The following is a 21,460-nucleotide window of genomic DNA, read 5'->3' as shown; positions in this document are numbered from 1 at the left end:
ATTTTAAAAGTTGAATGGTCTCAATAGCTGAAAGTATGCAGGAGTTACGCAGAGCCAAAAAACGTACGGAATAAAATTAAAATTAAGAATAATAAAAAACGAATATCAATACTGGGAATGCTTATGAAAGCATTCCCACTAATAATAAAAAACGAATATCAATACTGGGAATGCTTATTAAAGCATTCCCACTAATTAAGAAGAAGAATAATAAAAAACGAATATCAATACTGGGAATGCTTATTAAAGCATTCCCACTAATTAAGAAGAAGAATAATAAAAAACGAATATCAATACTGGGAATGCTTATTAAAGCATTCCCACTAATAATAAAAAACGAATATCAATACTGGGAATGCTTATTAAAGCATTCCCACTAATAATAAAAAACGAATATCAATACTGGGAATGCTTATTAAAGCATTCCCACTAATAATAAAAAACGAATATCAATACTGGGAATGCTTATTAAAGCATTCCCACTAATAAAAAACGAATATCAATACTGGGAATGCTTATTAAAGCATTCCCACTAATTAAGAATAATAAAAAACGAATATCAATACTGGGAATGCTTATGAAAGCATTCCCACTAATAATAAAAAACGAATATCAATACTGGGAATGCTTATTAAAGCATTCCCACTAATGATAAAAAGAAGGAGTTGCGCTAAAAGCCTTATGGGTATAATAACCATAAGATCAATCAAATGTGTAGTCCCACAGTGATGTGAACACAAAAAATAATAGGGAATGTCCAATAAAGAAGTCCGTGAGGACTTGACAAACGATGTGAAGTGAAGTAGGAGACCACCACCATAAGAACTCACTGACCCTTACCAGAACTTAGCGACCCTCAAGGGATCAATCAGACATGGGAGCAGTGTGATGCAGTTCTAGGGCTGCAGAACTGATCCTCAAGCTGCGGGTATGGCACTGTCCTGTCAGCTTTTATAGCTGTGACTTCATCATTCATTGCAGTCAATCAATCGAGAACCTCCATCCTGCAATAACTGTCAATAACGCCTCTATGGCAACTCAAAGCTGCCGCCGCCCAGCTGAGGAACAGGCAAGGTAGCGCGGAGAGTGCCGGGAAACGTAGTGCGGGGGGCGGGAGTCTGACCTGACGGAGGCGGGTCATATCTACGCCGACCGCAATGGAAGCGCCACCTAGCGGTCAGCGTAGATATTGCACCCTAAGATACGACGGCGCTGGCCGTCGTATCTTAGGCATGTTTAAGTGTATCTCAGTTTGAGAATACATTTAGACATACAACGGGCTTAGATTCTGAGTTACGTCGGAGTATCTGCTGATACGCCGGCATAATTCTATGTGAATCTGCCCCATAGTGTATTGTGTACACTTCCTTCCAGCATCACATTGTTTGTGGTGTCTGGTCTTTGCACATGGACTTTTTTTTCATTATTCATTAAGTCACATTTTTTGTATTTATTATTATGGATCTTATGTCACTATAAGTATTGTGTTTTGACACGTCTAGCGCTGCACTAATTACCCATATTTTTATTAGAGAAAACCTCATACCTGGACCTGTAGAAGACTCTGCCAGAAACTTTTTGTGCCACATATGTATTAGTACACCAAAGTCTGGATCCCAGAGCCCAGACCTCCGCAGAGAGACATTACAGGCAAACCTTGTTTCTTCTTACATGAGGCCCGGGTACCAACCATCTTAGGCCTTTGATATCAGCCTGAGGAATGGATCCGGTTATAGCTCCAAGGTCTCCGCAGCCAGACCATCAAAAGTGCATTTTTCTTCTTGGCACATGTTGAACATGACCAACCACCTTAACAATGGTGAAAAAACTGAGGTACTCTCCATCTGGGAGGGGTTATATAGGGGAGGAACTACATTTTAATTGGGTTTGCCAGTGTCCAATCGCCTGTGGTGACTACATAACCCATTAAGTAATTAAGGCTCTGTGTCCCGTGATGTATGATCAAGAAAAAAAATTGTTTCCATTTTTTTTGTGCACAACTTCTGTTATGGACCTGGGATGTGAGCCTGATGTGCAGAGAAAGGCCTCTCGTACAACGCCGGCTCGTGGACTACTGGCAGTGATACAGCAGCCACAGGAGCGCAGTGGGGTAAGAGTGCCTGTAAACAGTTCAATAGTCCCTGTAGTAGCGGTGGTCAGCAGGCAGATAGTATATGAGCTGACACAATGCTTGACTGGTGGCAGGCTGGGATGAACCACGGAGCAGTACCAGATATAGGCTTGCGGGGCTGGGAGCTGTAGCAGGCTGGATGAGCGAGATGCAGGGTCAGACAGGCCAGGTCGGTAATAATCAGGCAGATCAGGCATAGACGGTAGGCAGAAGAGAGGTCAGGTAGGGTGACCACATTTCCAAACTACCATTCAGGGACACCCCATTCCCAAAAATCAACTTGTGCTAATTGGACACAAGAGGAGCGATTTATGATTTTTCCAATCACATGCAGGGGGCAGGGACTGTGCTCCTCCAGGCATTCCCGGCCAGGACAAGTACTGTCAGTGAGTAAAGCAGTAATGTGGCAGCCTTTTTTGAAGGCATTAGATTGGCCCTGGGGGGTGGCTGTGTCAGTTTCTTTCCGGGACACTGTATTGTCCTGGAATGATGGTGCCAGGGACAGACCTTCAAAATGCGGGACTGTCCCGGACAGTCCAGGACACGTGGTCACCCTAAGGTCAGGTCACAAGCTGAGTAGTACTGGAAGATCATCAGACAGAATCAGCAGGCAGGATCAGAGTCTAAGGGAAGCCGGGATCAGAACAGGCAGCAAGCACTCACAGGTAACAACAAGCTGGATCAGAATCAGAGGTCACACAGTAAACAGGAAATGACACAGAAGCTGCAGACCAAACAGCAAGGAACCTCTGTAGGAGCCTTGCTTAAATAGCCTGCCTTACTTCAGTATTAGTGACAGGTGTGTGTCTTAACCACTTAAGGACCGCCTAACGCCGATATACGTCGGCAGAATGGCACGGCTGGGCACAATCACGTACCTGTACGTGATTGTTAAATGCCCAGCCGTGGGTCGCGGGCGCACGCCCGCGACCCGGTCCGAAGCTCCGTGACCACGGCCACGGGACTCGTGGACCCGATCGCCGCTAGAGTCCCGTGATCGGTCCCCGGAGCTGAAGAACGGGGAGAGCTGTGTGTAAACACAGCTTCCCCGTTCTTCACTGTGGCGCCATCATCGATCGTGTGTTCCCTAATATAGGAAACCACAATCAATGACGTCAGACTTACAGTAGGTGAACGCGATATTGTGTCAATCTCGCTCCCTTTCTCGGTGAAATTGACCACCTACGAGCCCCATCACGGGAGCCAGCGCCGAGCTGGTTTGCCGCGATGGAGACAGAGCCGCCATAGAAGCGACGGGAGATCCGACTTGGATTCCCGCCAATTCTACACGTGTGCGGCGTTTGTTATGAATCCTGAGGGGGAAGTCCCCGCTGGATTTTAAATAAAAATCCGGCATGGGTTCCCCCCTCAGGAGCATACCGGGCCCTTAGGTCTGTTATGGGTTGTAAGGAGAGCCCCCCTACGCCGAAAAAAACGGGTCCCCCTACAATCCATACCAGACCCGTATCCAAAGCACGCTACCCGGCCAGCCAGGAAGGAAGTGGGGATGAGCGAGCGCCCCCCCCTCCTGAGCCGTACCAGGCTGCATGCCCTCAACATGGGGGGGTTGGGTGCTCTGGGGCAGGGGGGCGCACTGCGGCCCCCCACCTCAGAGCACCATGTCCCCATGTTCTTCTTCCGTGCTGTGACGTCATGTTCTTCACTTCTCTCCTCCTCCCGATGTTGACACGTCGCCTTTCCTCGCTGCAATGAAGGATGCGCGGCTTGCATCGGACCTATATAGACCTCACAATCTCATCATGCTCTGGTACCTACCCATGTGATACCTACCCACGTGGGTAGGTATCACATGGGTAGGTACAGAGCATGATGGGACTGTGAGGCCTATATAGGTCCGATGCAAGCCGCGCACACGTCATTGCAGCGAGGAAAGGCGACGTGTCAACATCGGGAGAAGGAGAGAAGTGAAGAACATGACGTCACAGCACGGAAGAAGAACTCACAGCACGGAAGGAGAAGAAGACGTACAGCACGGAAGAAGAAGGCACCGGACAGCGAGAGGAAGAACCGGGGTGCGCCGAGTCAACAGCGGAGAGCGGCGAACATAGAAGGAGACCCCTGGAGAGTTGAGAAGACCCCCCGGATAGCAGAGAAGACCCGTCGGGATAGCGGAAGAAGAAGCCCCCCCGCCGAAGACGCCGGAGGAAACCCGCCGGGGGGTGGGGGCTTTTTTAAAAGCGACCCCCCCCGGCAGTGGAAGAGAACCAGACGGCGGCCCCCACCCACCCGAAGACGTCAAAGAAGAAGCTCCCCCTGGTAAAAGAGCTAATAAAGAAGACAGGGGGAGCCTCCGGAGCAGAAAAATAAATTATTTTAAAAACCCTTGTGTGGTGTGTTTATTAACTTTGACATTTTTCCTACAGGTGAATGGTTAGGGGTACGATGTACCCCATATCCATTCACTTAGGGTGGGGGGCCGGTATCTGGGGGCCCCCTTATTAAAGGGGGCTCCCAGATTCCGATAAGCCTCCCGCCCGCATACCCCGACAACCAACGGCCAGGGTTGTCGGGAAGGGGCCCTGTCCTCATCAACATGGGGACAGGGTGCTCTGAGGTGGGGGGGCCACAGTGCGATCCCCTGCCCCAGAGCACCCAACCCCCCCATGTTGAGGGCATGCAGCCTGGTACGGCTCAGGAGGGGGGGGGGGGGCGCTCGCTCGTCCCCACTCCCTTCCTTGCCGGCCGGGTAGCGTGCTTTGGATACGGGTCTGGTATGGATTGTAGGGGGACCTCCTACGCCGTTTTTTTTTTGGCATAGGGGGGCTCTCCTTACAACCCATAACAGACCTAAGGGCCCGGTATGCTCCTGAGGGGGGAACCCATGCCGGATTTTTCTTTAAAATCCGGCGGGGACTTCCCCCTCAGGATTCATAACAAACGCTGCACACGTGTAGAATTGGCGGGAATCCAAGTCGGATCTCCCGTCGCTTCTATGACGCGCTTGCTGGGATGTGCTGTCACTATTCCAGTGAGTGTGAGATGTCGGCGAGATCTCGGCACCATGTCGCCGAGAATCAGCGCGATGCTGTCGTGCTAAAAACACAATATCACAAACACCTACTGTACATCCACACCCCCCTACAGTTAGAAACACAGATGAGGTCACACTTAACCCCTTCAGCGCCCCCTTGTGGTTAACTCCCAAACTGCAATTATCATTTTCACAGTAAACAATGCATTTTTAATGCATTTTTTGCTGTGAAAATTACAATGGTCCCAAAAATGTGTCAAAATTGTCCGATGTGTCCGCAATAATGTCGCAGTCACAAAAAAAATCGCTGATCGCCGCCATTGGTAGTAAGAAATCACTGATCGCCGCCATTAGTAGTAAAAAAATAATAATTAATAAAAATACAATGAAACTATCCCCTATTTTGTAAACGCTATAAATTTTGTGCAAACCAATCGATAAACGCTTATTGGGATTTTTTTACTAAAAATAGGTAGAAGAATACGTATAGGCCTAAACTGAGGAAAGTTTTTTTTTATATATTTTTGGGGGATATTTATTATAGCAACAAGTAAAAAATATTGAATTTTTTTCAAAATTGTCGCTCTATTTTTGTTTATAGCGCAAAAAATAAAAACCGCAGAGGTGATCAAATTTTGGTCCGGGTCTTAAAGCGGGGGGTTCACCCGAAAAACATTTTTTAACATTAGATTGAGGCTAATTGTGGGAAGCACATCGGGTGTTTTTTTTTAAATCAATGCAGTACATACCGTTTTAGATATAGATGTTCACCACGGCTTCCGGGTATGATCTGCAGGACTGGGCATTCCTATTTGATTGACAGGCTTCCGACCGTCGCATACAACGCGTCACGATTTGCCGAAAGAAGCCGGACTGCGAGTCGGCTCTATAAGGCGCCTGCGCACCGACGTTCGGCTACTTTCGGCAACTCATGACGGCTGTATGCGACGGTCAGAAGCCTGTCAATCAAATAGGAACGCCCAGTCCCACAGATCATACCCGGAAGCCACGGAGAACATCTATCTCTAAAACGGTATGTACTGCATTGATTTAAAAAAAAAAACACCCGATTGTGCTTCCCACAATTAGCCTCAATCTAATGATAAAAATTTGTTTTTTGGGTGAACCCCCGCTTTAAGTGGTTAAAGTGCTGTGGTGTCCCAGTACAGGTATTTGCTGTAGGCCCTGTCAGATTGAGGCCCTCAACTTGTGGGGTCTCCCCTGCAGGGACTCAGCTAGTTATGATGTGATTTATACTGTTATGGTTAATAATACGTTTATTAGGTGTGTATAGCTTTAAGAGGTTTTAGTCAGCCATCTCATGTTCAGTCAGAGTGTATTACCATCTCATGTTCAGTCAGAGTGTATTAGAGTCGGGAGGATTAAGTGCTAGACAAGACCTTATTGTGTTGTGTTATACTACAGGTCAGTCTCTATGATCCACAGCTCTCAACCAATAGGCTTCAGTCTGATCAGGCCCTTATAAGGGATTGTACTTCCTGTTTAAGCCAGTCTAGACTACACACAATTCCTGGCAGAGCAGAGCACAAGACAGTCAGAAGAGAAGCAGTGCAGGCCAGAAGTCTCCAGTTCAGGAGAAAATACAACAAAGAGTGGAGTATCCCTAAACATTACAGAACCAGTACTTCAGCTCATTTATTGGATCAATCCGTTATTCCGGCGAAAAGCCTCAAGTCTACAGACTATATATGAGCAGCCAAGCTCAAGCATTATTAGCTGTGTGGTCCTCTAGAGACTGTCTGCAGAACCCTTGTGACACTCTGTTTAAACGCTGTGAAGATTTTGACACCTGCCTTCATGCCAGTAAAGCCTTCGTTGTTTTAACCCCTGTTGTGGACTGTGTTATTACCATCCTAACTAGCGGGGATACGGAGGCCCCCGGAGCTGTAGTTTCCCGGGGTATTCCAAGACTACAGTGGCGTCACGTGACAGAGAGGGTTAATACCATCTGGCCCTCACTAAGGGTTAATACCACCTGACCCTGGGCTCCTAGCCCCAAGAACCAAGTAGCTAACCATCAAGCGCATGTGTGTGGCCGTGGGGCTCACCCTCCCCGGTCACCACAGTGCTAGTATGCATGCTTGAATGCCTGGCGCTTACATGGAAAGCCTGTCTTCCTTGACAACTTCCTTTGCTCATTCGCATAAATTTCCTTGAACTATCACAGGGAGCCACACTATACGATATTATTTGGGTTTATCTTGTTGTTGATATTTTACAATGTGCTGGTCTGTGTGCTGAGGAGGTAGAGGCGAGAGACCTGACACATGAGATATAGGAATAAAAGATGATCAGGACAGCAGCACTCCAATCCAACGTAACTTTAATTTAAAAAACTGGAAACAGACACTACAGGTCACAGCAACGAAACCTAGGACACATAGATCTCTGTGGGGTGTTTATGTTAATTATTCATGCAAAATAATACATGGGGCAGATTCATTAATTCAAAACTGAGTTACTTATGCAATTTTCAGTAAACATATTTGGTTTGCTTTAGTGATATTATGTGAGTCTCTATTTACTATCACAGCTGGAGACAGGATGGAACCCAAGGTGTCAGAGGATTTGCAGAGTAAAGCTAACCAATGGGGTACAGAGTCTATTAGCAGCCCTTAGGGGGGTACCGCTACACAAACAAACTAAAGCAACTTGTCTTTGCCTTGCCAACTTGTCTGGGCAAAATTGCCCAGTGCAGCTCAACACAAATGGTGTGATCAGGCCCTGAAAGTTGAACTGTCATTTATTTTTTGAACATTGCTAGGAGATTTCCTCGCTTCTGCTTAATAAAAAACATTTTCCCCTCTCCCACAGCAATTGCCAAAGCAATGTCCAGCAATGTCCAATAGCTGAAGAGAAGTGATGTGGAAGCTGTAAAAATTAACAGAAAAGGTGAAAGTACTGAAGGACAAGGTGGAAAGGGACAGAGAGGCACAGCTCAGGCTTGTCATTACTGAAGCAAGGCAGGTGAGTTTGCCATAATATGCAAGCATGCTTAGTATACTTATTATCACATGACTGGTGCACTGCTAGAGTCCTAGCTCATTACCCCTTAACTAAACACCACCTTTGTTGTGTTGTTAACCTAAGTTAACAACACAACACCTTCTTGATTAAATGGCCACTAAAGGCCCCTTTATTAATTCCAAAAGGTAACATAAAATAAACTATAAAATAACTTTTTTTAATAAATATATATAATCCTTTAAATAAATATATATATTTAAACATAACAACTTTTTATTAACCCAAATAACTTTTTCCAAAGATTACGTAAGAGGTTCCTAAGAGAAGGTTAACAAGGCTATGTCATGGGCTGACACCATCTCCAAAGTATTCTGGCCTCCAGCCATGTTCCTACCAGCTCCGAGACTCGATCGATTCCTTCACTGTTCAGCCCGATTGACCACTAGCCCACTTAACCCGATAGGGAAGGTGCACTGCCCATCCCGAGAACAGGCCCCAAACCCTACCAACAATCTTTGATATATACCACCAATATATATCTACCCACCACCAACCAACCAACCTTCAGGAACCCCATACCCCTGCCAATACCACCTGAAATGAAAAGACACATTAAAAACACATACCCATACCAGACAAACTTCCACTAGGGAGGGAGGGAGGGGAAAACAATCTGTGTGTTACCCCTTCCTGTCCTTTTTTGCCCGAATGCCTAGCTCCGCCCGCCTCTGCACTTATAGAGAGCTGCCTCGTGTAGCCAGCCCCACCCCCTTACCAACTACTGACCCACCTCACATCCTCTTCCTGGAGCAACCTTCTCAGCGTTCCCCCAGTCATATGGCCCCTCTGCCTAGGTTCCCTTTACGCCAGGGCATTCTTGACTGGTGCACTGCTAGAGTCCTAGCTCATTACCCCTTAACTAAACACCACCTTATATACCCCTTAACCTAAATTAACAACACAACACCTTCTGGATTAAATGGCCACTAAAGGCCCCTTTATTAATTCCAAAAGGTAACATAAAATTATAAAATAACTTTTTTTAATAAATATATATAATCCTTTACATAAATATATATATTTAAACATAACAACTTTTTATTAACCCAAATAACTTTTTCCAAAGATTACATAAGAGGTTCCTGAGAGAAGGTAAACAAGGCTATGTCATGGGCTGACACCATCTCCAAAGTATTCTGGCCTCCAGCCGTGTTCCTACCAGCTCCGAGACTTGATCGATTCCTTCACTGTTCAGCCCAATTGACCACTAGCCCACTTAACCCGATAGGGAAGGTGCACTGCCCATCCCGAGAACAGACCCCAAACCCTACCAACAATCTTTGATATATACCCCTGCCACAGGCGCCCACCAGTGACCCCGTACCCGGAACAGCCTTAAGGCCAGCTGCAAACCATCCTGGAGCCCCAGGACCCACATATCGATCCCCACCGGGGTCAAATGCACCCCATCCCCCCTCAGGAAAAGGCCAAAGTCCCCCTCCAGTTCGCAATGGCGAACCACCAACCCCCCATTACGGACTACGAACTTAGCCACTGCTTTATTAACCTTCACCCTGGCCTTGTTAATCTTGCTAACTGACTGGGCCCCCCCTCCATGCCAACCTCCCCACCATGTCAGACCAAATCACAATGGTCTCCGGGAAAGACGACCGAAGTCGCATAAAATCCCACCTGATGTTTTTGATCAAGTCCCGGGATGCCCTAAGACATAGGTCGTTCCCCCCGACGTGTAATAACAACACATCCGGGGGCCAAGCGAGCGTAACGCTGAACTTCCGCCAGCACCCTGGACCAGAGCATGCCCGGGAACCCAATCCACCTGACTGTAGCTTCAGCCCTGGAAAAACCCACTTGTCTCCCCTCAGGCCTATCCAACGCCCTCTGAGCCCCCCAATGAACGTAGGAGTGGCCCAGGATCCACATCAAGCATACGGGCCTGCAAGAAAAGAATAGGGAGAATATGGAAACAGAAAAGAACAGCACCACACAAACTCCCCCAACACTGCACACCCCAGAGGAAATTCACAGAACACCACGAAACACAGACAGTACCTAGAAGAAAAACATTAACCCCTTCAGCCCCCTCCCCCCCCTCACAACAAGTGAGGGCGAACATAAAGTCTAAAAAGCCGTACGAAACAACCGGACTTCAAACACAGAGGAGCACACCTGAGGCAGCACCCCCACCAACGTTTCCAACATATGTAACGATACTGGCCATCTGGAATCCGGTCAAGAGTGACCTTTCCTGTAACCCCTCAACGCCTTCTTTACCACGAAAGCCTTCGTGACATCCTCCACCCCGTTCAACTGAAACAGAAATGCCAAACCTGCCATTTTTACATTAAGCGACGCTACTGACACACCCCCTTCACAGTTCCTACCCAAGAAGTATAATAAAACATGAAGCCAATCCTCAGACGAGGAGCCAACCCCAAGTTCACTCACCAGCTCACACCACTCACGCCAAACCCGCTCATAAGCCCGCCAGGTAGAATCAGCCACCGACTGCCGAACCAGAGCCATTACCTTTCCAACACGAGGTCCCACAAGCCAATGGGGCACGGAACCCCGACCTGCTCCACCTCCGGAGCTAGCCGCTGAAATCGGTTCCACTGCAAACGAGAGAGCTCATCAGCCACCTCATTCTCAACCCCTGGGATATGTACAGCACAGATAAAAATATTTAGCTCCAGACATTTCAAAACTAACGCCCGCAACAACCGCACCACCGGCAAGGACGATGCCGTCAGAGAAGTAATCGCTTGCACCACTCCCAAGTTGTCGCAATGGAAGCGAACCCTCCGTTTCCGAAACTCCTGTCCCCACAACTCTACAGCCAACACAATGGGAAACAATTCCAATAGCATCAGGTTCCTAATCAGCGCTGACTCGGCCAATTCCGCAGGCCGTTGCCCCGCACACCAACGCCCTTTGTAATATGCAGCAAAACTGACAGAACCTGCCGCATCCGTAAACAGGTCCAGGTCACTCGCTTGAACCACCGGGCCCAACCATAAGGACCTACCATTGTAGTGCTCCAAAAATGAGTCCCAAACCTTCAAATCCTCCCTATGCTCCCAGCCCAACCACACAAAATGGTGCGGGGCCTTGATCCCCGCCGTGGCCATTGCCAATCGTCTGCAGAAAACTCTCCCCATAGGCATAATTCGACAGGCAAAGTTGAGTTTCCCCAACAATGACTGCAAGTCCCGTAACTTCACCTTAGGACAACGAACTGCCAACGCCACAGCCTCCCGAAGGTCAGACAACTTGTCGGCCGGGAGACGACACTCCATCCTCTCGGTATCAATTATGATACCTAGAAACTTCAACTTAGTTACCGGCCATTCCGTCTTGTCCTGCGCCAGCGGAACCCCAAAGACCTGGAAAACATGCTAAATAGTAGCCAGCAGAATCAGGCACGATCAATCGTCCGGCGGCCCTATCACCAAGAAATCGTCCAAATAGTGCAACACTGACGCCAACCCCGCCAAATCCTTGACCACCCACTCTAGAAACGAACTAAACAACTCAAAATACGAACAGGAAATCGCGCAACCCATAGGCAAACATCTATCCACAAAAAATTCACCTTCCCAACAACATCCCAACAAGTGCATGCTATCCGGGTGCACCGGCATCAACCTAAACGCGACTCAATGTCAGTTTTAGCCAACAGCGCCCCCTTTCCTAAACGCCTAACCCACCGCACTGCTTCATCAAACGATGCATATGAAACCGTGCACAAAGCGGGATCGATGGCATTATTTACCGATCCCCCTTTCGGGTGAGAAAGATGGTAAATGAGCCGAAATTGATTCAGCTCCCGCTTAGGCACCACGCCCAAAGGCGAAACCACCAAATCCTCCACCGGCGGCATTGCGAACGGCCCAGCCATCCTACCCAAGCCAACTTATTTTTTAAGTTTTTCTGATACCACCTCCGAATGCTCAAATGCCGACCGCAAGTTAGCCGCAACGGGGGGGACAGTGTCCAATTCACTAGGAATCAGAAACCCCTCCGTAAAGCCCAACCATAACGGTCGCGCCGCCACCCTGTTCGGGTACGTACTTAGGTACGGCGCCATTTTTTCCGCCTTCACCAGCGTCCTCCCTCTTTCCAACATCAGCAAACTTCTTTCCTTTCTTAAAGCACTTGGACAAGGGGTGGGCCCCCTCACATCCGGAGCACTCGTGGCGGAAACAACAAGAGCCCCCAAACTTGCAGGCACCCTCGTAGAACTGCCAGCAAAACCCCTTGCACTTTTTGGCTGTAGGTGAAGAGGCTTGGGCTCCCCCGACTCCTCCCTGAAAGGGCTGTGGCACGGTCTTAGCCTGAGTCATTAGCCTCATCCACACGCCAATGTCCTTCTGATCCCATCTCAAAGATGGTCTTAGCGCCTTTCGCTGCCTGAACTGCTCGTCATAACGCAGCCACGCACCCCCCCATAAACCCTCTGAGCTTCGCTAATGGCATCAATGTAGCAAAATAAACCGGAACAATTTTCCGGCGCCTTTTCCCCAATAACACTAGCAAGGATATAAAAAGCCTGCGCCCAATTGGCAAATGTACGCAGGATAGAGCCGATACCGCCGCTTCTCCTCCTCATCCTTTTTACTCTCGTCCGGCTTTATCTTATCCAGGTTGAACTTCTCCAAAGGAAGCAACGAGAATATCTCTACAAACTCCCCACTCGCCGACCCCGAAGAAACAGTTAAAGGATTAGTAGGCAGCCAAGAGCCAAGAGTAGGCACCGGAGCCACCAAAGTGGATGGGAGGGGCATCCCTCCCCCCCACTCGCTAAGTCCCTGCAACCCTGCAACATGGAAGCGAACAGCTGCTGCATGAGAACTGCACCCACATTGAAAGCACCCCCCCTACAGACATACCCGCCCCATCCCCCAATAAAGCCACCTGCCCACCCCCCAACACAGAACCAGGAGAGGACAACAAGGGAGAAGGTGAAGGAATGGAAGGAGCATGGGAAAGGAGGGGGGAGGAAGGGGGGCAGGAGGGAGGGGGGGGAGATGAAGCAAACAACATGGAAACAGGAGAAAGAACAGCAGAAACTACCAAAGGTGACTTACCGGGCTTGCAGGCTTTCATTATTTGCGTCAAACGGCAGAAATGGGTTTCGCCCTGAGAATTGTGTCAGGGGTCTCATCTTTATCAATTGGCTTCCAACGTGCGGCTTTGTTTTCTTCACCAGACACAGCAGAATTGAGAGTTGGAAGGAGCGAAATTTTGAAAATGAGCGACCCTGTTTGGACAAAGGAGATTCATTACCTCCTAAGCACACGGTGAGAGAAGTTTATTTTTTCTTTCACCGTGTTCTAAACCGTATACAGGCTATTTCTCTCTTTCACTCATGTTTTTTTTTCTCCCTCCATGCTGCTGTTCCTGGTTAAGCAAAGATGGATCATTTCTTGAACAAAGTTTTTTAAAGAGAATCCATCATCCCTATTCTGCCGGGTTGAAGTTTTATGTTTTATGTTGGTTTGAATGTGGCTATTTCAGGTGTATGTCTGTAGGAGGCGGGTGGACAGTATCTTCTCTTCAGGGGTTCCTGGGCCGGTGACGCAAAAATGGCGTGTCTCAGGGTAGAGATGTCTATGTGTGAATGCACATATGGATATGTCTGGTCTGAAGAGAGGGGTCTCGAGGAAATGAGGTTACGGTTAGACACAGAATTTCGCCAGTCTGGTCCTTTTAGTAAAGCTCTGGGCTCTGCGAGGTGTCAAAATAGGCTGAGGATTAGGATGAGGTGTTTTGGTAATGAAGTAAACCCGGTAATAGCCTTCCCAGCTTACTTGTGTATTACCTGCTTACTGGCCACTGGTTCCGTGAGCATGTGATATATCTTTTTTTTTGTTATATATATATGTTTCAGAATTAGCGCCCTGCAGACAGAGGGGCTGAATTAGTCATATTGCGTGTGTTGTTTTACTGTTTGTTTGTGTCGTAAACTGCGTCCTTACATGCATTTTTTATGGGAGACGCAAGCAGCCCAAAAAAAAAAAATGGGAGACTGCACACTGCAGCCTGTTTTCTTTTTTCGTTTTTTTTCACTCCCACTCATCCCCTCCCTCCCTTCTCGGGGGTTTCCTATTCCTATTGACGAGCTTGGAGTATCAGGTTTCGTCTGTCTGTAAGATTCTAGGAGAAGCTAGGTTAACCATATAGTGGCCGGGACATACAAAATAACACATTGGGAAAAAGGTTTTTAAAAGTAGGACGGATTGCAACTGTTTCTTTGTTAGATAAATGTATATGAGTTTTATATGTTTTATGTTTACAGCAACTGGTTATGTTAATGTATAGGAAGGAATTATAGTAACTCACAATGCTTATCTTTGAAGCTTATTTTCTTACGCTGAGCTTAATTTAGATGTTAAATGGGGACTAGCCTTTAATGATTTTTATCATTTTATCGGTTAGATTGTGTGATCTGTGGGACCCTGCCTGTATTTATCACTGAGTTCCAGGCCAACCTCCCCTTTTGCCACCCAACGCCCCTGCCACATCAGCTGAGACAGCCTTACATTACCTACCTACCCTGATGGTGGTATGTGCCTCACGACCTGATACATAAAAGGCTTGTTGCCTGTTATACTGTTATAGTATGGTGCCCAGGAGCTATTGTACAGTGGTTATTGCCCCTTCAATACCATGCCTGATGTCCATTTATGGACTGGTGCCCCGGCTGCTTTCCCTGTCACCGGCTGTTGTGCAGAGTGGTGATCTGCCCAAGGTTTAGCCTGCTGTGTGTATGCTGCAAGGGCTCCGCCCACATGCTGTTCTCTGCTGGAGGCCTCTTCCCCTGCAAACAGGCCTTGCTCCAACCTGCCCGTCCTGTCCCAACCCCATGTGCTCAGTGTTACACTATCCCCTGTGAACGCAGATGGCATCCTCTCCTGCCCGCCGCCCATTGCCCATACCGGATTTTGTGCTCTGTGGCCCACCGGCCCTTCTTCTCTCCTTCGTTTTGTCCAAAGGGGGTATTGTGCCATGTTGTTGGACAAACACGGAAGGAAGAGAATGATACAGACCTACCTGCTCCTACCCTGGATGAACATGATTGTTCTGAGCTCATGAAGGTGTAATCCGCTCATGTACCCTCTGTCCTGTGTGCCCTGACCCCAATGCCTTAACTCGCCTTGTATGTTGATGGCTCCATGGGGTAACTGAGGTGGTAGAGAGTGAGTAAGGCCCTGCGTTCACGGCTACAGTTACAAAACAAATATTAAGAACGTTTTACATACCACATTTAACGTTTTTTTCACATACCATGCCACCCTCAGAGTTAGTGGGAAAGTTTACGGTATTCCCCAAGGGGAGAGCATTTATTATCCCCTTGTGAAATCTTGTTTGAGACAGTTTCTAGATTAGGTTGTTATAATCCATGACAGTTACAATTACAGTCTGATACTTTGAGAAATTATGTGACCGCTCTTGAAAAATAATTAACTAATATCCGTGTACGAGTATTTTCTCGCATTTCTGATGTAGGTACCGATATTAACTGTATACTCCCTGGGTGATAGATAAGAGGTTCCTTCGAAAACATTCTCTGGAGATGAGATATGATGGACTGTGTGTTACGGAACCATGAACCAGACGTACAACGAGAGATAAGTGAAAATTAGAAGGCTTTATTGAAAATCAAGCTGTAAAGCAAAAGTCCAAACGGATGGTGAAACAGAGTCTTGCGAAGCCAGAGGTCAGGAACCAGAAGGGTAGTCGGACGAAGCCAGGATCAGGAACCAGCAGGGAAGTCAGACGAAGCCAGGATCAGGAACCAGCAGGGAAGTCAGACGAAGCCAGGATCGGAACCAGAAGCAGCAGCAGTCTTAGAAGCATGTGAACACAGGAGGACCAAGCAAGGAACTGAAGCCACAGACCTCCTATATATATGAGCCAGGCATCCAGCTCCTCCCAGTGGGAAGGAGGAGCCGCAGGGTGGGAGGCTACAAGAGTCCCAGAAACCAAGATGGCCGCCAGCACATGTCAAACGAAGGAGACAGGAGAGAGGTAAGACCATGACAGTACCTCCCCCTCAAGGGCCCCTCCTCCGCGGTGCAAAAAACGGTTTCTGAGGGAAACGTGCGTGGAAGGCTCAGAGCAAGGCAGGAGCATGGACATCTGCGGAGGGAACCCAGGAATGCTCCTCTGGACCGTAACCACGCCAGTGGACCAAAAACTGCACCCGACCGCGGACCAGGCGTGAGTCCAGGATATTGCTCACCTCATACTCCTCATGATTGCCCACTTGGACCGGACGAGGCCGAGGAACCGAGGAAGTGAAGCGATTGCACACCAGTGGCTTCAACAGGGAGACATGAAACACGTTGGAGATCCGCATGCCAGGAGGAAGCGCAAGGGCATAGGCTACCGGGTTTACCCTGCAAAGCACTCGGAAGGGACCAACAAAGCGAGGAGCCAGCTTGGGAGTGGGCACTCGAAGGTTGAGGTTGCGAGTGGACAACCATACACGGTCTCCGACCTGGTAGGAAGGAGCAGGCGCTCGTCTGCGATCAGCCTGGAGTTTCTGGCGCTGCGCAGAGACCTCAAGGGACTTCTGGATCTGTACCCAAGAGGCGCGTAGGACGGAAAGGTGATCCTCCACAGCCAGGATATCCTGGGGAGAGAATGCCTCCGGTAACACGGCAGGTTGGAACCCATAATTGGCCATGAAAGAAGACGTCCCAGAGGAAGAGTTCACCGCCGTGTTCCTGGCAAACTCAGCCCAAGGCAGGAGGTCAACCCAATTGTCCTGGTGATCGGAGACATAGCAACGAAGGAATTGCTCCAAGGCCTGATTGGATCGTTCTGCGGCCCCATTGGACTGAGGGTGGTAGGCCGAGGAGAAGGAGAGATGAATCCCCAACTGGGAGCAAAAGGCGCGCCAGAACCTGGACACAAACTGACTCCCCCGATCCGACACTATCTCCTTGGGCAAACCGTGCAACCGGAAGACCTCCCAGGCAAAAATCGTGGCCAACTCTTGTGCAGAGGGTAACTTCTTGAGAGGAACACAGTGGCACATTTTAGAAAACCGATCCACAATCATGAGAATGACCGTATGGCCTCGGGATGCAGGGAGGTCCACAATGAAATCCATCCCCAGGTGTGACCATGGGCGCTCCCCGGTGGCTATGGGTTGCAGCAGGCCCAACGGAAGGTGCCGAGGGGACTTACTCTGGGCACAAACGGAGCATGCCGCTACATATGCGGCGATGTCGGAACGTAGGGAAGGCCACCAGAACAGACGTGAAACAGCCCAGGACAGCTGATTCTTACCAGGATGCCCCGCAGTCTTGGAGTTATGGTAGGTTCGCAACAACCGAGTGCGCAACTCCTCAGGCACAAAACATCTGCCGTTGGGTCTCCCAGAGGGAGCACCAGATTGAGCCGCCAAAATCTGCTCACCAAGGGGAGAGGTCAGGCTGGTGCGAATGGCGGCCAGGATCTGATTTCGGAGGTATGACCGAAGTCGGTATAGATTCCTCCCTGGACAGCTCGGAGTACTGCCGTGATAAGGCATCCGCCCTGATGTTCTTGGAACCGGGTAGGTAGGAGACCACGTAATTAAAACGTGACAAGAACAGAGCCCATCTGGCCTGACGTGGTGTCAATCTCTTGGCCTCAGAAAGGTAGGTCAGATTCTTGTGGTCCGTCAGGATGAGAACCGGAACCACGGAGCCCTCGAGCAAGTGCCTCCACTCTTTGAGAGCCTGCACTATGGCCAATAACTCCCTGTCACCAATCTGATAGTTGCACTCCGCGGGTGACAGTTTCCGGGAGTAAAACCCACAAGGAAGCAGCGGACCCTCTGGTGTTCTACGCTGAGACAGAAGGGCGCCTACTCCCGTCTCAGATGCGTCCACCTCGAGGACAAAGGGCAACCCAGGGTTGGGATGAGACAGAATCGGGACCGACACAAAGGCGGATTTTAGGACCTCAAAAGCCCGGATGGCCTCGAGCGGCCAGACCTGGGAATTACTGCCCTTCCTGGTCAGATCCGTGAGAGGCTTGGCCAGCATGGAGAAGTCCCTGATGAACTTCCGATAATAATTGACGAAGCCCAAAAAGCGCTGCAAGGAACGAAGACCACTGGGCTGAGGCCACTGTAAGACAGCCGAAACCTTCTCAGGGTCCATGGAGAACCCCTCAGCGGAAATGATGTAACCTAAGAAGGTTACCTGGAATCGGTGAAATTCGCATTTCTCAAGCTTACCGAACAGCTTGTTCTCTCGTAACCGTTGCAACACTCGCTTGACATCCAGAATGTGGGCCTCCATGGATTCAGAGTATACCAAGATGTCATCCAAATAGACCACCACACACTGCTGCAACAGGTCACGGAAAACATCGTTGATGAATTCCTGAAAGACTGCGGGCGCATTGCACAACCCAAAGGGCATAACCAAGGATTCATAATGACCGGTCCTGGTGTTAAACGGGGTCTTCCACTCATCGCCCCCCTTGATCCTTACCAGGTTATATGCCGCCCTCAAGTCGAGTTTGGTAAAGACCGTGGCCCCCTTAAGGCGATCGAACAGCTCGGAAATCAAGGGTATCGGGTAAGCGTTCTTGATCGTGATGCGATTAAGGCCCCTGTAATCGATGCAAGGCCTCAACTCACCGCCCTTCTTTTTCACAAAGAAAAATCCAGCCCCTGCCGGGGACGAGGATTTGCGAATGTGACCACGGGACAGCGCCTCCATCACGTACTCCTCCATGGCCTCATTCTCCGTAACCGACAGTGGATAGACCCTGCCGCGAGGAGGAACGGCACCAGGTTGTAACTCTATGGCACAATCGTATGGGCGGTGCGGAGGTAGGGCAACTGCGCGCACCTTATCGAATACATCCCGGTACTCCTCGTATTCAGGAGGCAACAGAGAGTCCGAGGAAGTACACAGCAACTTGACAGGCCCATGGATGCAACTAGCCCCACACTGTGGTGACCATGAGAGGATCTCGGCCGATCTCCAGTCAAAAGTCGGATTATGCTTCTGGAGCCAGGGGTACCCCAAGACCACCGAGTAGTGTGGAGACGAAATAACCTGGAAGCAGACCGACTCTCTGTGAACGGCACCAATGGCTATCCCCACTGGAAGGGTCTCATGAGTCACGTGTGATGGCTGGAGGGGTCTGCCGTCTATCGCCTCTAGAGCCAGCGGGGAACCTCGAGCCTGCAGAGGAATGGAATTGGCGGCAGCGAACTCACTATCAATGAAAAAACCACCAGCACCAGAGTCCACCAACGCCTGGGTCGTCACCGAGCCCCCGACCCAGGAGAGGACAACAGTGATCAGTGGTTTATCAACACGGGAAACCGGGGACGAGGAGACTCCACCCAAGATCTGCCCCCGACAGGATCTCAGGTGCGAGCGTTTCCCGGACGGTTCGGACATGCCAACCGAAAATGCCCACCGAGACCACAGTACGTGCATCGGCCCTCGCGTCTCCGGAGTACCCTCTCCCCCTCGGACAGGCGAGCAAACCCCAGCTGCATGGGTTCACCCCCAGACAAGTCAACCCCAGGAGGCGTGGGAGGAGAGGGAGGCACGGGTGGGACAGCAAACGTAGGCGCCAAACTGTTAGGAGGCCTCCGCAGGCTCTCCTTAAAGGAAGGTCTCTCCCTGAGTCTGGTGTCAATCAAAATCAGGAAAGAAATAAGAGCCTCGAGCTCCACTGGTAGGTCCTTAGCTGCAACCTCATCCTTCAAGGTATCCGAGAGACCATGAGAGAAAGCAGCGACCAGAGCCTCATTGTTCCAGCCCACCTCTGCTGCCAGGGTACGAAACTCAATGGCGTATTCGGCTACGGATCGTGAACCCTGTCTGACGGACATAAGGAGCTTCGCAGCAGAGGCGGCGCGAGCCGGCACATCGAATACCTTCCGAAGAGAAGCAACAAAACCGGAAAACTCGGCAACCACCGGATTGTTGTTCTCCCATAAAGGGCTGGCCCAGGCCAAGGCCTTGTCCGAGAGCAGCGAGATCAAGAAGCCCACCTTTGATCTCTCAGTGGGAAAGGCATGTGGCAGCAACTCGAAATAAATGCCCACTTGGTTAAGGAAACCTCGGCACTGAGTTGGCTCTCCCCCAAATCGCTGTGGAAGGGGGGCAGAACCGGTCATACCCTGAAACACCGCAGGCGCAACAACAGGTGTCGGGGTAGACTCTGGCGCAACAACCGGAGCGGCAGTAGGAGCGGGCCCAGGAGCGACAACCGACCCATCGGCAACGGGAGCGAAATGAGCCGTGCGTTCAAGCAGGGTTTGCAACGCCACGGCGAACTGACCCAACAGGTAATCCTGCTGATCAAGTCTGGCAACCAGCGTGGGTAGCGAGGATGGCCCTGTACCGTCAAAATTCATGGCTTGGTCCTAATGTTACGGAACCATGAACCAGACGTACAACAAGAGATAAGTGAAAATAAGAAGGCTTTATTGAAAATCAAGCTGTAAAGCAAAAGTCCAAACGGATGGTGAAACAGAGTCTTGCGAAGCCAGAGGTCAGGAACCAGAAGGGTAGTCGGACGAAGCCAGGATCAGGAACCAGCAGGGAAGTCAGACGAAGCCAGGATCAGGAACCAGCAGGGAAGTCAGACGAAGCCAGGATCGGAACCAGAAGCAGCAGCAGTCTTAGAAGCATGTGAACACAGGAGGACCAAGCAAGGAACTGAAGCCACAGACCTCCTATATATATGAGCCAGGCATCCAGCTCCTCCCAGTGGGAAGGAGGAGCCACAGGGTGGGAGGCTACAAGAGTCCCAGAAACCAAGATGGCCGCCAGCACATGTCAAACGAAGGAGACAGGAGAGAGGTAAGACCATGACACTGTGCCACCCGCATCAGAATTAAACTATATGGGCCAGATTCTCATAGGAGCGCGTATCTTTGCGGTGGCGTAACGTATCCGATTTACGTTATGCCTACACAACTTAGACGGGCAAGTGCTGTGTTCTCAAAGCTTGTGCTCCCTAAGGCCCCGTACTCACGACCAAACATGTCTGCTGAAACTGGTCCGCGGACCAGTTTCAGCAGACATGTTTGGCCGTGTGTAGGCCCGAGCGAACCATTTTCGGGCGGATCGGACAGGTTTCCAGCGGACAAGTGTTTCCTGGACTTGCTTTAAAACAGTCCGCTGGAAACCTGTCCGCCCGGACATGTACGGTCGTCTGTACAGACCTACCGTACATGTCCTGCCGCCCGCCATCCCTCGCATGCGTCGAATGACTTCGACGCATGCGTGGAAGCCTTTTAAAGGCAGGCCGCCCACGTCGCCGCGTCATTGTCGCGGCGACACCACGTC

The 21,460-nt window shown here is 49.7% G+C and overlaps 1 protein-coding gene across 1 annotated transcript in view; it reads left to right on the top strand.

Annotated features, from left to right (window-relative positions):
* Positions 1–21,460, top strand: part of LOC120940522 (C-C chemokine receptor type 3-like) — a 174,874-nt gene that overhangs the window by 116,109 nt on the left and 37,305 nt on the right. Inside the window, exon 2 of the mRNA XM_040353439.1 lies at positions 7,959–8,111. The gene's annotated coding sequence lies outside the window, so the exon portion shown is untranslated. The remainder of the gene's footprint in view (positions 1–7,958; positions 8,112–21,460) is intronic.

Source organism: Rana temporaria, chromosome 5 (assembly GCF_905171775.1).
Source record: "Rana temporaria chromosome 5, aRanTem1.1, whole genome shotgun sequence".
In the NCBI taxonomy this organism is placed as follows: Eukaryota; Metazoa; Chordata; class Amphibia; order Anura; family Ranidae; genus Rana; species Rana temporaria.
Note: the sequence above shows the minus strand (reverse complement) of the source record. Positions and strands in the feature narration are given on the sequence as shown.